The sequence below is a fragment of the Protopterus annectens genome, chromosome 3.part0 (assembly GCF_019279795.1).
Source record: "Protopterus annectens isolate FY-2018-M chromosome 3.part0, PAN1.0, whole genome shotgun sequence".
Classification (NCBI taxonomy): Eukaryota; Metazoa; Chordata; order Ceratodontiformes; family Protopteridae; genus Protopterus; species Protopterus annectens.
Genome location: NC_056731.1, coordinates 1,923,886,514 through 1,923,898,609, shown reverse-complemented (window position 1 = coordinate 1,923,898,609; position 12,096 = coordinate 1,923,886,514). Strand labels below are relative to the sequence as shown.

General features: G+C 43.1%; 1 protein-coding gene and 2 non-coding genes across 3 annotated transcripts in view; all 3 read right to left on the bottom strand.

The window, feature by feature from the left end:
* The window catches only part of TBRG4 (transforming growth factor beta regulator 4), a 1,565,288-nt gene that overhangs the window by 896,268 nt on the left and 656,924 nt on the right, over nucleotides 1-12,096 (bottom strand). The gene's annotated exons all lie outside the window — the stretch shown is intronic.
* On the bottom strand, nucleotides 6,549-6,683 carry LOC122797496. Its single transcript, XR_006364173.1, has one exon. It is a non-coding gene; the product is annotated as a small nucleolar RNA SNORA5 (small nucleolar RNA).
* On the bottom strand, nucleotides 10,499-10,633 carry LOC122797490. The gene has a single exon (XR_006364167.1). It is a non-coding gene; the product is annotated as a small nucleolar RNA SNORA5 (small nucleolar RNA).

Here is a 12,096-nt window from a genome sequence, read left to right as displayed (position 1 = left end):
GTGCTGGCTGGTTCAAAAGGAGGCAGTGTGAGTTTTTCTACAACAAAATTGAGGTCCCAAGTAGGTACTGGTGCTCTCCTTGGGGGTCTTATATTTTTTGCCCCTCTGAGGTACTGTCGTAGGAGAGGATGTGAAAAAATAGGAGATTCCATATTGTAATGAGCTGAAATGGCAGAGGCATGGATTTTAATAGATGAGAAAGATAAGCCTTTGTCCAGCATCTTAGTTAGGTATTGTAAAATCTGAGGTATATTAGGGACAAGTGGTTCGAGCCCTTGCGCCTGGTTCCAACAGAATCTCTTCTATTTTTCTGCATAAGATTTCCTTGCATAAGATTTCCTAGTGCTGGGCCTCCTGGCTTCTAAAATGACATCCATAACTGCTTTAGAGAGAGGTGCAGTCTGAGTGGCTACATTATCTGCCATGCTGCCAGGTTTAAGGTTCTGAGTTGACTGTGCAGAATCTGATTGTTTTGTTGTGTCAGAAGATGATGAATTTGAGGTAGAAGCCAAGCTGGGCCTTGAGACAAACTCTTTAGGATTGGGTACCAGTGCTGGCGTGGCCAGTCTGGGGCAATCAGGATAATTTTTGTCCTTTCTTGTCTGACTTAGTAGCACCTTGGTGAGAAGAGGCATCGGAGGGAAGGCATAGACTGTCAGGCCTTTCCAGCTGAATGATAGAGCATCCACTTTCCATGCTTGTGAGTGATAAGTTCTTGTGCAAAATTTCTGTATTTGGTAATTGTGAGGGGAGGCAAAAAGATCTATGTCTGGGTGCCCCCATTTTCTCGTTATCATGCTGAACACTTGTGGATTTAGCTTCCATTCGTGAGGATCCATGAGATTTCTGCTTAGTTCGTCTGCCAGTGTATTTTTTGTTCCTGGCAGGAATTGTGCCTGCAGATGTACTTGATAGGTCAGTGCTGCATTCCACAAAGCCATGGCTTGTCTGCAATGGGGGTAGGAATGTGTGCCCCCTTGCTTGTTTATGTACCACATAACTGTGGTATTGTCCTTCTTTATTAATAATTGTCCTGGATGTATTAGGTCCTTGAAAGCTGTCAGGGCATTCTGTACAGCTAGCATCTCTTTGTTCCTTGGGCCACGTGCCCTAAATACATTTTCCTGCCATATGTGCCCCCCAGGCATAATCCGATGCATCCATTGTTATTGTCTGCCTGGCTGTGGGTAAGGTGAAAGGCTGCCCCTTGTTGTGGTGGCAGGCCTGGGACCACCATCGAAACTCCGGTTGTAGGCAGGGAATTAAAGTTAAGATTGTCTCCAGGCTGTGACAATGCTGAGTCCAAACACTTTTTAGATACCATTGTAGTTTCCTCATATGCAGTTTTGCATATGGAATCAGTAGAATGTAGGATGCCATGAAGCCCAGGGCCTGCAGAATTTTTCTTGCAGGGAGCTGGGTTTTTGTTGCCATCATTTGAAAGTAATGAGTCAGTTGCCTTTGTTTGTCTGGCGTGAGATAAGCCATCTGGGCAGTTGTATTTAAGCTTGCACCCAGGAATATTATCTCTTGAGAGGGCACTAGTTTTGATTTCTTTTCGTTTACTGTGTACCCTAGGCAAATTAGCAATCTTTTTACAAACGCCAGATGCTTTAGAAGAATGTCCTTGCTCTCTGCTTGAATAAGGCAGTCGTCCAAGTAGGGATATATTTGAATTCCTTTTTGTCTGCAAAATGCAATTACTGGTGCCAGGCATTTTGTGAAGACCCTGGGTGCAGTAGATAAGCCAAAGGGCAGTGCAGAGAATTGGTAATGCATTGAGCCTGCTATGAATATCTGAAGTATCTTCTGCAAGACTGTCTGATTGGGACATGCAGTTATGCCTCCTTGAGGTCCAAAGTAACTAGCCAAGCCTTCTTGCCCAGCATGGGCAAAAGTTGCTGTAGTGTTAACATTTTGAATTTTGGACCATCCAGGAAAGTATTTAGGATTGACAGGTCCAGTATTGGTCTCCAGGCTTTGTCCTTCCCGGGTACTAAGAAAGGTCTTGAGTAAAATCCTTGTCCCTGTTCTTGCTGTGGGACTTATTGAATAGCTCCCATGTCCATAAGAGCAGCAATCTGTTTTTGTGCCTCTGCCCATTGGTTTTGTGGCAGGTCTGGCATACCTTTTGGTTTTGGAAGCATGTGAAAGTGGAACCTGTAACACTGAGAAACAATATTCAGCACCCATTGGTCCTGGGTGATCATGTGCCAATTTTTTGAGAAAAGTGCTAGCTTTCCCCCCAGGGGTGCTGTCAAAAGGTAAGTGCTTGGCATTTGCAGAGGGAAGTCATTAGGACCATTTCCTATAAGGTTGTGATTTGTCTTCCCTTCCTTTGGGGGCTGAAGCACCCCATTGTTTAGGTCTGTAGGAGCCTTGGGGCTGAGATCTGCCTCTTGGGCGTCTGTATCTGCCTCTTTGTGGCCTGTCTGACACTAGACAGGACCAATTTTTTGAAGGCCAGTTTCTGCTAAATCTAGGTGGTTGAACCTGTAAGAAATCTTTCACTGTCTGCATTGACTTTGCTTTATCCTCCATTTTCTTTAACACCTCTTCTGCCTTAAAAGTATCATGCTGTAATGGAGCATCCAATAATTTTACTTTAACATAGTCAGGTAAACTTTGTTCTTTCAACGAAGCATGCCTTCGAATAACAGAGCCTGTAACTGCGGCTCTATAAGAAGCCTCTAATGAATCAAAACCACATTGCAGAGTATGTTTTCCCACTTGTTCAACTGCATGCAATAAATTCTGCATTTCCTTACTGTCAGGACTTTCTGTATTTGAAACCATTTTCTGTTTTAACAATGGCATGAGGTACTGTTGATATTTAAGCATGTGAAACTGACAGTTTAAAGCTCTTACAGCTAAAGTAGCAGAAGTGTAAACTTTTTTCCCCCATCTGTCCAGAGCTCTGGAATCCCTATCTGAGGGGACAGGATTTTTAGCAGTGGAAGCCTTAACCCCTTTAGGACCCTGAGAAATTGTTTCTGGGTCTGCAGCGGGGTTTTTGTAAAGAAATTTATGAGAGTCAGGGACCCTGTAGTACCTGTCTGGCTTGACTGGTGCAGGGGGTAAAGAATCAGGAGACAGACTGGATTCAGAAAAAAACATCATCAACAATATCAAGCACAGGGGGGATGGCCAGTGGCCTGTGCTGAGGCAATAAGTCTCTGAGCCTTTTCTGGATTCTGAATAATCCTGGCTCTCAGAATGGAAATGCTCCCTCATGGTGTGCAGGGTTTCCCCAAAAGAATAATCCTCAGGTGGAGAGGCTGAAGGTATGGACTCTTCTGCATCAGAGTCCTCATAGGGAGGGAGAGAATATCCCTGATCAGAAGAGGAATCAGAGGAAATGGAAACCTGTCAGAAGAATCACAGTCAGTGTCTTGCCTAGGCCTTTTGTCAGGAGGGGGATGGGAACCTCTGATTAAAGTAATTAGGTCTTCGGCCACTTTAAGCATCTGTTTCTTTGGCATGGATGACTGTTCTGGAGAATGCTGTAGTTGTTTCCTTGTCTTTAATGGTGTTTTTGACTTTGCCTTTGCTGCTGTAGTGAGCTTAATTGTAAGCTGTGAAGGGTCTGAAAACACCCTCAGAAGCCGATGCCTGCTCAGCGGCTCCGGACCGATCCGAGGGAGAGACATCCGCGGGTACAATACTTTGAGAATCTCGTGGCATGCCAGACTCCAAATGGGTCTCGGTAGAGGCCTGCGACTCGAAAGTAGTGGGTATCAGGGGCTGCGAAAGTGCCTCACTGAGTACCGGCAAACCAGTGACCGGATTAGGAGAAGCTTCGTCGTCTGTTTTGGACCTCGACGGTCTGTCTCTGTCCTTTTCTTTGCGTTTTTTGTGAACTCCGGTAGTCGGATTGCTATCAGACGACATTTCAGGATAGTTAAATGTTTCAAAAATATTTTGAAGCAAAGATATACCGACGCTTAATAGTGCGTTGGTTAAATCTAGCACAAAACAGACAGCTAGGTACGTTATGATCAGGGCTTAGGCAAGGAACACAGTATAAATGGAAATCCTTATGAGGTATTTGCTTCCCACAAGTAATGCAATTATTAACTTTTACTGACATCGGTATGGATCAAGAAAAAGTTTCCCCAAAGGGGTACTTAGCTTTAGTGAAGACTTCAGTTCTGAAACTCGAATTCGAAAACTTCAAGAGTCGGCTGACCGGCACTTGCGAACTGCTTCTGCACCGCGCGGCAAGAAAGACTAAAGAAAATGGCGTCGGCTGCCTGTTTTATACCCCTGATGAGCTGACGTCATGGAAGAGGAGGCAGCAACTGACGCAGGACCCAAGACTTTGGAATTCGGGCAGACTGAGGGCAACCTGCCAGCAGATTACCCAAATGTAATGACTGTGACAGTGAAACACGAAAAACATGCACCAAGCAGTGAAGTAACCAAGGTTTTATTGTCAGAGTCAGGTAGGTCTGCAATTACCTGTGAAAGTTGGGACACAAATTCCAATGCAAATATAGTCAAGTGTTTGCTAACTTATGGCCGGGATGCCACAGTGACACAAGTATATACAATTTTGTCTAGTCTATCCAGGATCCTGCTATCCATATTAAATAAGAGGGTAGTAGAGGGGAGCAAGTCTGATGGCTTATCAGAAGCCACAGAAATTACAGAAGGGTCTGCAGAAGAACATCGGAAGGGGAGCTTGCAGTCCTCTGGGACCCTGTAGAAGCTGCCTGCCTTTTTGGGGGCAGGTGGCCTGGAATCTGTGAAGCAAAGGCATCGAGAAAGGCAGACAATGCAGGAGGGATAGCTGACGGGCTAGGTGATTCTACCTGTAATAGGTCATAATTTTTGTACTTCAGATACTTGGATGCTATCCCATTTAAAGTGGTCTCTTATCTTAGCTAGGGTCTCTCCAAAGGACAGGTCTCCCATTGGTGAGTCTGTATCATTTGATTCCTCTTCAGAGGGGGCATAATTCTGGGGGTAGGGGGGTGGGATCTGAGAAGAGTAGGCCAGGGATTCATCTCCTGAAGATGCCTCTTCCTCAGATGTATCCTCTTCTCTAGTTCTTTTAAGTGATGAGAGAGTACTGGGTGGGGGATAGGGCTGAAAAGCCTGGAGGAAGCCTAAATGACATAAGGGTATTTAAAAGGCCCTGAGTGAATTGCTGCCAATTGCTAGCAGGTTCTTTTGGGGGAGACAAATACTTGTTTTTTGTTTCGTTTTATCATGCAGGTCTGTATTATGCAGGGTTGGAGGGCCCGGCGTAGGCCTACATTCGATCAGGTCAGAACCGACCTCTTCCCTAACAAGGATCTGTGGAATCCCCTTAGGCCCTTCAGTAATCATTAGCCCTGGTTCTCCTCAGACATCCGACATGTCTGTCTGGTCGGCCTCTGCGGACATGCTAATGCTCGGATCCAAGGAGGCCTGAACATCGGGCTTGGCCTGCAGATCTGGGCTGTGAACTGGGCGGGTCTCCAGGCTATCTGCCTCAAGAGAGAGACTGGCTATCCAGAGGTGCAGCAGAAAGTTCGGGCCTTCCATTAAAAAGTTGACACGGCTTTGGGCCCCGGGATCCCTCCACTGTTCTTTTTGCTAGCAGCTTTAAGCACCGATTCTCAGGGTAGACGGCTAAGGAAGATCATCTACTCCTTAAAGTCTTTGGGACAAACACCTGACAAATACAGCAGTTGTTGTGGGCGTGGTTTGGGCCTAAGCAGAACAGGCACTGGAGGTGGCTATCCTTGTGTGGAATTTGTCGTCCACACTGGCACTTGCCCCTCTTGGAAGACATGAGCTCTAACCAAAGACAGTAGCAAAAGTAAAAAAATTCCAATGGGGCACTTAACTGAATTTAGAAGAATCACAAATGACTCAAGAGCCAGGCCACGTTGGAATATAGCATTCAGATCTGCCGGCAGAGAAGTTCTGAGGATGGTGTGCGCGTATGTTGCTTTTATGGCTGATGTCCGCTCACAGCCTACATGCGACATACCATGCACCCTACGATAGTGAAGTCTTTTGTACACTGGCCGACGACGGGTCACCTACAGCGGGGAACTCCCTCATGTTATGAGTATTGCAACAGATGACTAGAAGGACATCTAGTGTTCATTCTGGTATGTGTTGGATTCAGAATTTCAGGTTTCCTCTTTTAACAAAGTGCTGCACAACATAAAATTCTTCAAAAAAAGGCCTGTCACACGTCAATATTTTGAAAGAAATTTAAAACAGCAACTGTAACTATCACTGTACACAGAAACGCAGCAGTATTAACAGTCCACCTCTTCACCTTAAACTAACAGATGGAAAAACATGCAAGGACAATACTGATGACTTCTGAAAGCTACCAGAAGGAGGGGCACTTCTTCCTCACTTAACAAGAATTTCCTGACACTGCTAGACCAAGTAAGGCAGTCCCATCCCATTTGCCAGATAATTTAGCAAACGTTTTTCAGAACTAACATCAGGATCCTATTCTGCATTGCACCCAGTGATTGTCTTAAAAAAAAAAAAAAGGAAGGAAATACTGTACACTTGCCAAAGCCTGACCTGGATTAACATGTCTGCAGATTTTTACTTATCCCCAGCACCCACAGATGTGGACATGGGGCCTATGAACTGCAAGTTTACTGTAGCAGCCATTTAGGCCAGTAAGTACAATTGAAATGTAGCTCTGAATTTGACAAGCTGCACCAGAGCACAAATTCTTCAAAGCAAAAGCAGAAAGATATGTCAACTTGCTTTTCATTTTTCTTAAGTGAATATTTTTTCTTTCAAAAACAAACTACTAAACCATGGTCTGCTAATATGGAGCATTGACAATGCTATCTGCCACTCACCAAGTACCCCATTAAAGGAATACTGAAGGTTGAAACTTAAAAGCGTTACCATGACATTGTATGAAGTTGTATACACAGTTAGAAAATCAGTTTTGAGCTTACAAGAAGACTGCAGCAGAATTTAGCTAACAACAATCATATGCAACCCAATTACCATCACAGACATGAGACTGTCAGAAAAGGCCAGCATACAAGTAGTACAACAGCAAATTAAGATTCGCCCACTGGTCCAAATTCTTTAGCAGTTTCCCTCAGACTGAAAACAACGGCATTTACCAAGGTGCTCATGCCTGATGAAGTCTTTGGATGAAAGTGGATATTCAAGATAAATAAAGCCATATTAATTAAGAATGGGAAACCTCAGACTTGTCTTGTTTTTTGTTTTTTACATGGGACTAAATAATGGTAGATTATTTCCTTAGCTCTCCTGCATTTACTTGGTTTTAGTCTGCTGAGATCTGTATTAACAGGCTGTGCACTTTAGTATCGAAAAAGGAAATGTTTCCCAACATTAAGGTCCCAAAGAGACAGAGTGAGGTTAGCAGCAACTGGGAGATGCACATTTCTGTAAATATTACAAAGCAAACATGGAGGAGATAGATCAGGGCCAAGGTGCAAGGGCAAACAATGCAAGAGACAAAAGAAATATGGAACAAGCATATGGCCAGCATAATTAACATTTTTAACAAATGCTAACCACCACCACAAACTCCAATCAGGCTGCTATGAATTCTATAAGCTGTTTAACAACACTAAGCAATGCCCACCACATCAAAGTCTCACCAACACAATACCTTCTCAAGAAGAATAACACTCGGGCTGTTCACTGAAATCATGGCAGACATGTATCAACCAAAATACCACTGCCTCTGATACACAGGGAAACTTTAGGACCCACAAGACATGGTCTATACCTCATCCCATGGGATATGTTTTAAAGATTCTTCAAAAAATAGCAAACAGCTGTGGCTTGGCAGATAACAAAAGCACAATCACTAGGCATGAGATATTGGCACCAAGTCCTGGGTCACACTTCAGTCACATGAACATGTACTATGCAAAAATGGAACAGAAGAATGATCTGGAGCAAACAGGTTGTCAAACCCAGTACATTTTTGTGGATGATAATGTGCCACTAAATCTTCTTCTTTCGGCTGCTCCCGTTAGGGGTCACCACAGCAGATCAACTGTTTCCATTTCTTCCTGTCCTCTGCATCTTGCTCTGTCACACCAACCACCTGCATGTCCTCTCTCACCACATCCATAAACCTTATCTTAGGCCTTCCCTCTTTTCCTGTTACCTGGCAGCTTCATCCTTGGCATCTTTTTCCCAATATACTCTGCATCCCTCCTCAGCAAACGTCCAAATCAATGTAATTTTGCCTTTCTGGCTTTGTCTCCAAACCTTCCAACCTAGGCTGACCCTCTAATATACTTATTCCTAATCCTGTCCATCCTCGTCACACCCAGTGCAAATCTTAACATCTTCAACTCTGCCACATCAAGCTCCGGCTCCTGTCTTTTTGTCAATGCCAGTCTCCAATCCATATAACATAGCTGGTCTCACTACCCTGTTGTAGATCTTCCCTTTCACTCTTACTGGTACTCGTCTGTCACAAATCACTCCTGACAGTCTTCTGCAGCCACTCCATCCTGCCTGTACTCTCTTCCACACTGACCATTATTCTGAACTGTTGATCCCAAGTACTTACTCTCATCCACCTTCACCACCTCTACTCCCTGCATCCTCACCATTCCTCTATCCTCCCTCTCATTCACACACATATAGTCTGTCTTAGTCCTGCTGACCTTCATTCCTCTTCTCTCTACAGAATATCTCCACCTCTCCGGGGTCTCCTCCACTTGTTCCCTATTCTCACTACAGATCACAATGTCATCTGCAAACATCATAGTCCACGGGGACTTCTGTCTGATCTCGTCTGTCAACCTGTCCATCACCATTGCAAATAATGTGCCACTAAATGCTGTCTCAAAACCTTTCCCCTTTACCAAGATAATCTTAGTGAAATCCTAGTGCTCCATTACATCGGCATACTATCGTGTACACAAAGACACACTACTGCACTCCTGCCACAGCCTGCAGAATGGCACTCCAGCATACAACTGGGTAGCATGTCTGCAGATTTCTACTTACACCTAGCACCTGGAGATGCAGATGTATCTCTGGGATTATACATTTCGTACAATTCCTCCATCTTGGGCCATTAAGTACCAAAGATCTTCATTTCTGGAAATGACAATGTTGTACTGCTCTAGAAATTATCCAGAACAAGGACAGAAAAGCTAATTCTTTAAACTTTTCTGCAATTTCTCTCTTTCATCACAGTTATGAAAAAATCATACAATATTATGCAAATAAAAAGAATTAATCAAAATCTGTAACAATATTTGTGTTATTTACAGTGTTATAAAGGAAACCAAAAAATGTGAGGCAATAGCTGCTGCAGAAAAGCTTAATTCAAGGCTTTTTGGCATGGTTGTGTTTGCATGGGGCTAATTACCAGGCAGACTGCTTGCACCCCCATGCTAGGCTCTGCATTGAAACAAGTGACACACTGCTCACCACCAATGAAACTGCAGATCTTTTTTAACATTTGAATTTAATCTGAAGTGTTTATATCAACATCTGAAGCACAGCTAGAGTAAGGTGAAGGGAGCTGTTGCTTCAAGTGCAATGTGTTTGGGGACACAATCTGCAGATCCCCCCCCCACACACACACACACTTCTTATATAAACATGATGGCATTAACAGGTGCCTGCCACTCCTCCCCTACCATGGTCTTCTCCAAACTTTTTTTTTTTTTTTTTTGCTGCTCAACTTAGTGTTGAGGGGTGCCAGACTGGGCAGGGGCAGTGGGTGCCACAATCCAGCTATGGCTGCGATAAACATGAATATCAGACATACCAGTAGATAGTGCCCAGAAGAACATATCACATTTCTAAAACACAAAAACTGTCAGTTTCATGTGCAAGTGCTAAGAAAGAAAACTCTGTTCTGCATAATAAATAAGCATGTAGAAGAGAATGTAAAATGTTACATACAATCCACTACAGCACAACCGTGTATCCAGTTCCAAACAAATCAGAACAGTAATATTATAAAAGAAAACCATCCAAAGTTAAAAAAAATGCAAAGCATTAATACATTCAGGCAAATGAAATATGGAGAGCATTTTAACTAAGCCAAATCAGGGACCACTGAGTAGCATTTCAGCAGTCTTTCACTTTATCTTACAGACCATTTCATTAGTCTGGTTACTGAATAAATAACTTAAAATAAGTTTTGTACAATCTTCTTAATTTGTTACAATTGCTAGAATGTCTCTTTACCTGCTTCATTAAATTCTTTTTAAATGCACACCCATCCACCCAACCACACCCACAGCAAGTAACCAGCCATGTATTTCTGTCTGTAAATACACCAAAAAGAACTCTTAAAATCTACCAGAAACAAGTCTGTTAAATGGATAGATACTTCCTTCTTCAAAAAGCATTTGATGACAAAGATGAACTAGTAAGATTGTCGCATAACTTTAGCCAGATAATTAAACCACTGCATAAGACTGGAAATCCAACTCTGCACTGCACACAATGACTGCTTCCCATAAAGAAATTGCAATACACTTGCTGTAGCATGACCTGCATAAAATGTCTGCAGAATTTTACTTACCCCAGCACCCACAGAAGTGGGTACAGGGCACATAAATTGCAAGTTTACTGTAGCAGCCACTTAGGCCAGTAAGTACAATGGAAGTGCACCTCTGAATTTGACAAGGCTGCATTACACTGCAGGAAATTCAAAATAAAGGTAGTACGTGACTACTAACAGGTTTCAGAGTTTTTCATTTTCTTTCAAAAACAGTTACCAATGCAAACTATTAAGCTAAGGTCTGCTACAATTAACCATGACTGTGCTGTCTGCCACTTACCAAGTATGCCATGAAAGATGCACTCCAGTTCCTAACTCCAGAATGGCACCAAAAATTACATGAACTTACAAAGACTCTTAGAGAATATAAGCTTGAATACGGCAGGACAGTCCAGAGAGGAACAATTTTATGTAATCCATTTAGCATTACAGTAATGAGACATGCAGTTGTAAGGTACCAGTGTCCAATCAGCTGATTAACGCACTAAGCTGCTCCAACTGGTACAAATTCTGAATTAGTCACCCTCATCAACTACAGAAAGACAATGTAAGAGATAAGAGGCTAGGAACAAATAGAACTACGACAGACTGAAACTTAAAGGCACTGAATGGCAAATGATCATGCACAACTTACCAGCAGTTGATATTAAAAAAAACAAAAAAAAAAAAACAAAAGAACAAATCTTTTTTTTCTTTTTTTGCAAAGGGGCAATCCCTCCTATGCCTCCACCCCCATGCCAATTACATACAGCAACTCAGACATCACTCTACAGTGGGGAAAAAGGCAAATTCCCCAATCCCCAATGTACCACGACCGTGCACAAAATGACTGCCAGCACATACAATCAACTATTTCTCTATCAGTTGTGCGGGAGGTTTTCCAGGTTCTACACACTGTTCAGGATCTTGATAAGTTGTCAAATGGCAATCAGATGCCCAGAAGGTAACCACACTGCTTTAAAACGTTTTAAAAATTACTAGTCATAAATTTCAGTCAGAATGTATTAAACTCACTGAGTTCTTTGATAACACTAGTACACAAGTGGGTCACAAGGCTGGAGATATTTGCTTATCCAGAGCACCCAGAGATGTAGACATGTAGCTCACTGACAGTAAGCTTAGGGCAGGCCCTCACTTAACTCATTAGGTATCACAGAAAGTACAGTTGTGTACACTTACCATAAATGTAGATGTTCGAGTGTATTCACTGTTGCAGTCATCACATTTGGGTTATCTGCTTGCAGTAGCCCTCAATCGGCCTGATTATCAAAGTCTTTGGGTCCTGCGTCGGTTGCTGTCTCTTCTTCCGTGATGTCAGGCAGTCAGGGACTATAAAGCATGCAGCCGACGCCATTACATCCGTTTTTCTTGCCACAGATGTCAGGTGCCCCCCGTAATTACCTCCAACAAAAAAGCAAATACACCAAAAAGCTTTTAAGTATAGTAAAGGAGAATAGAGATATAGCCAAAAGAAGTCAGGCGGCTGGAGGAAGGGTAACCAGGACTGCAACAGTGAATACACTCCAACATCTACATTTATGGTAAGTGTACACAACTGTACTATGTTTTTAACATGTCAAGGTATGTGCTTACTA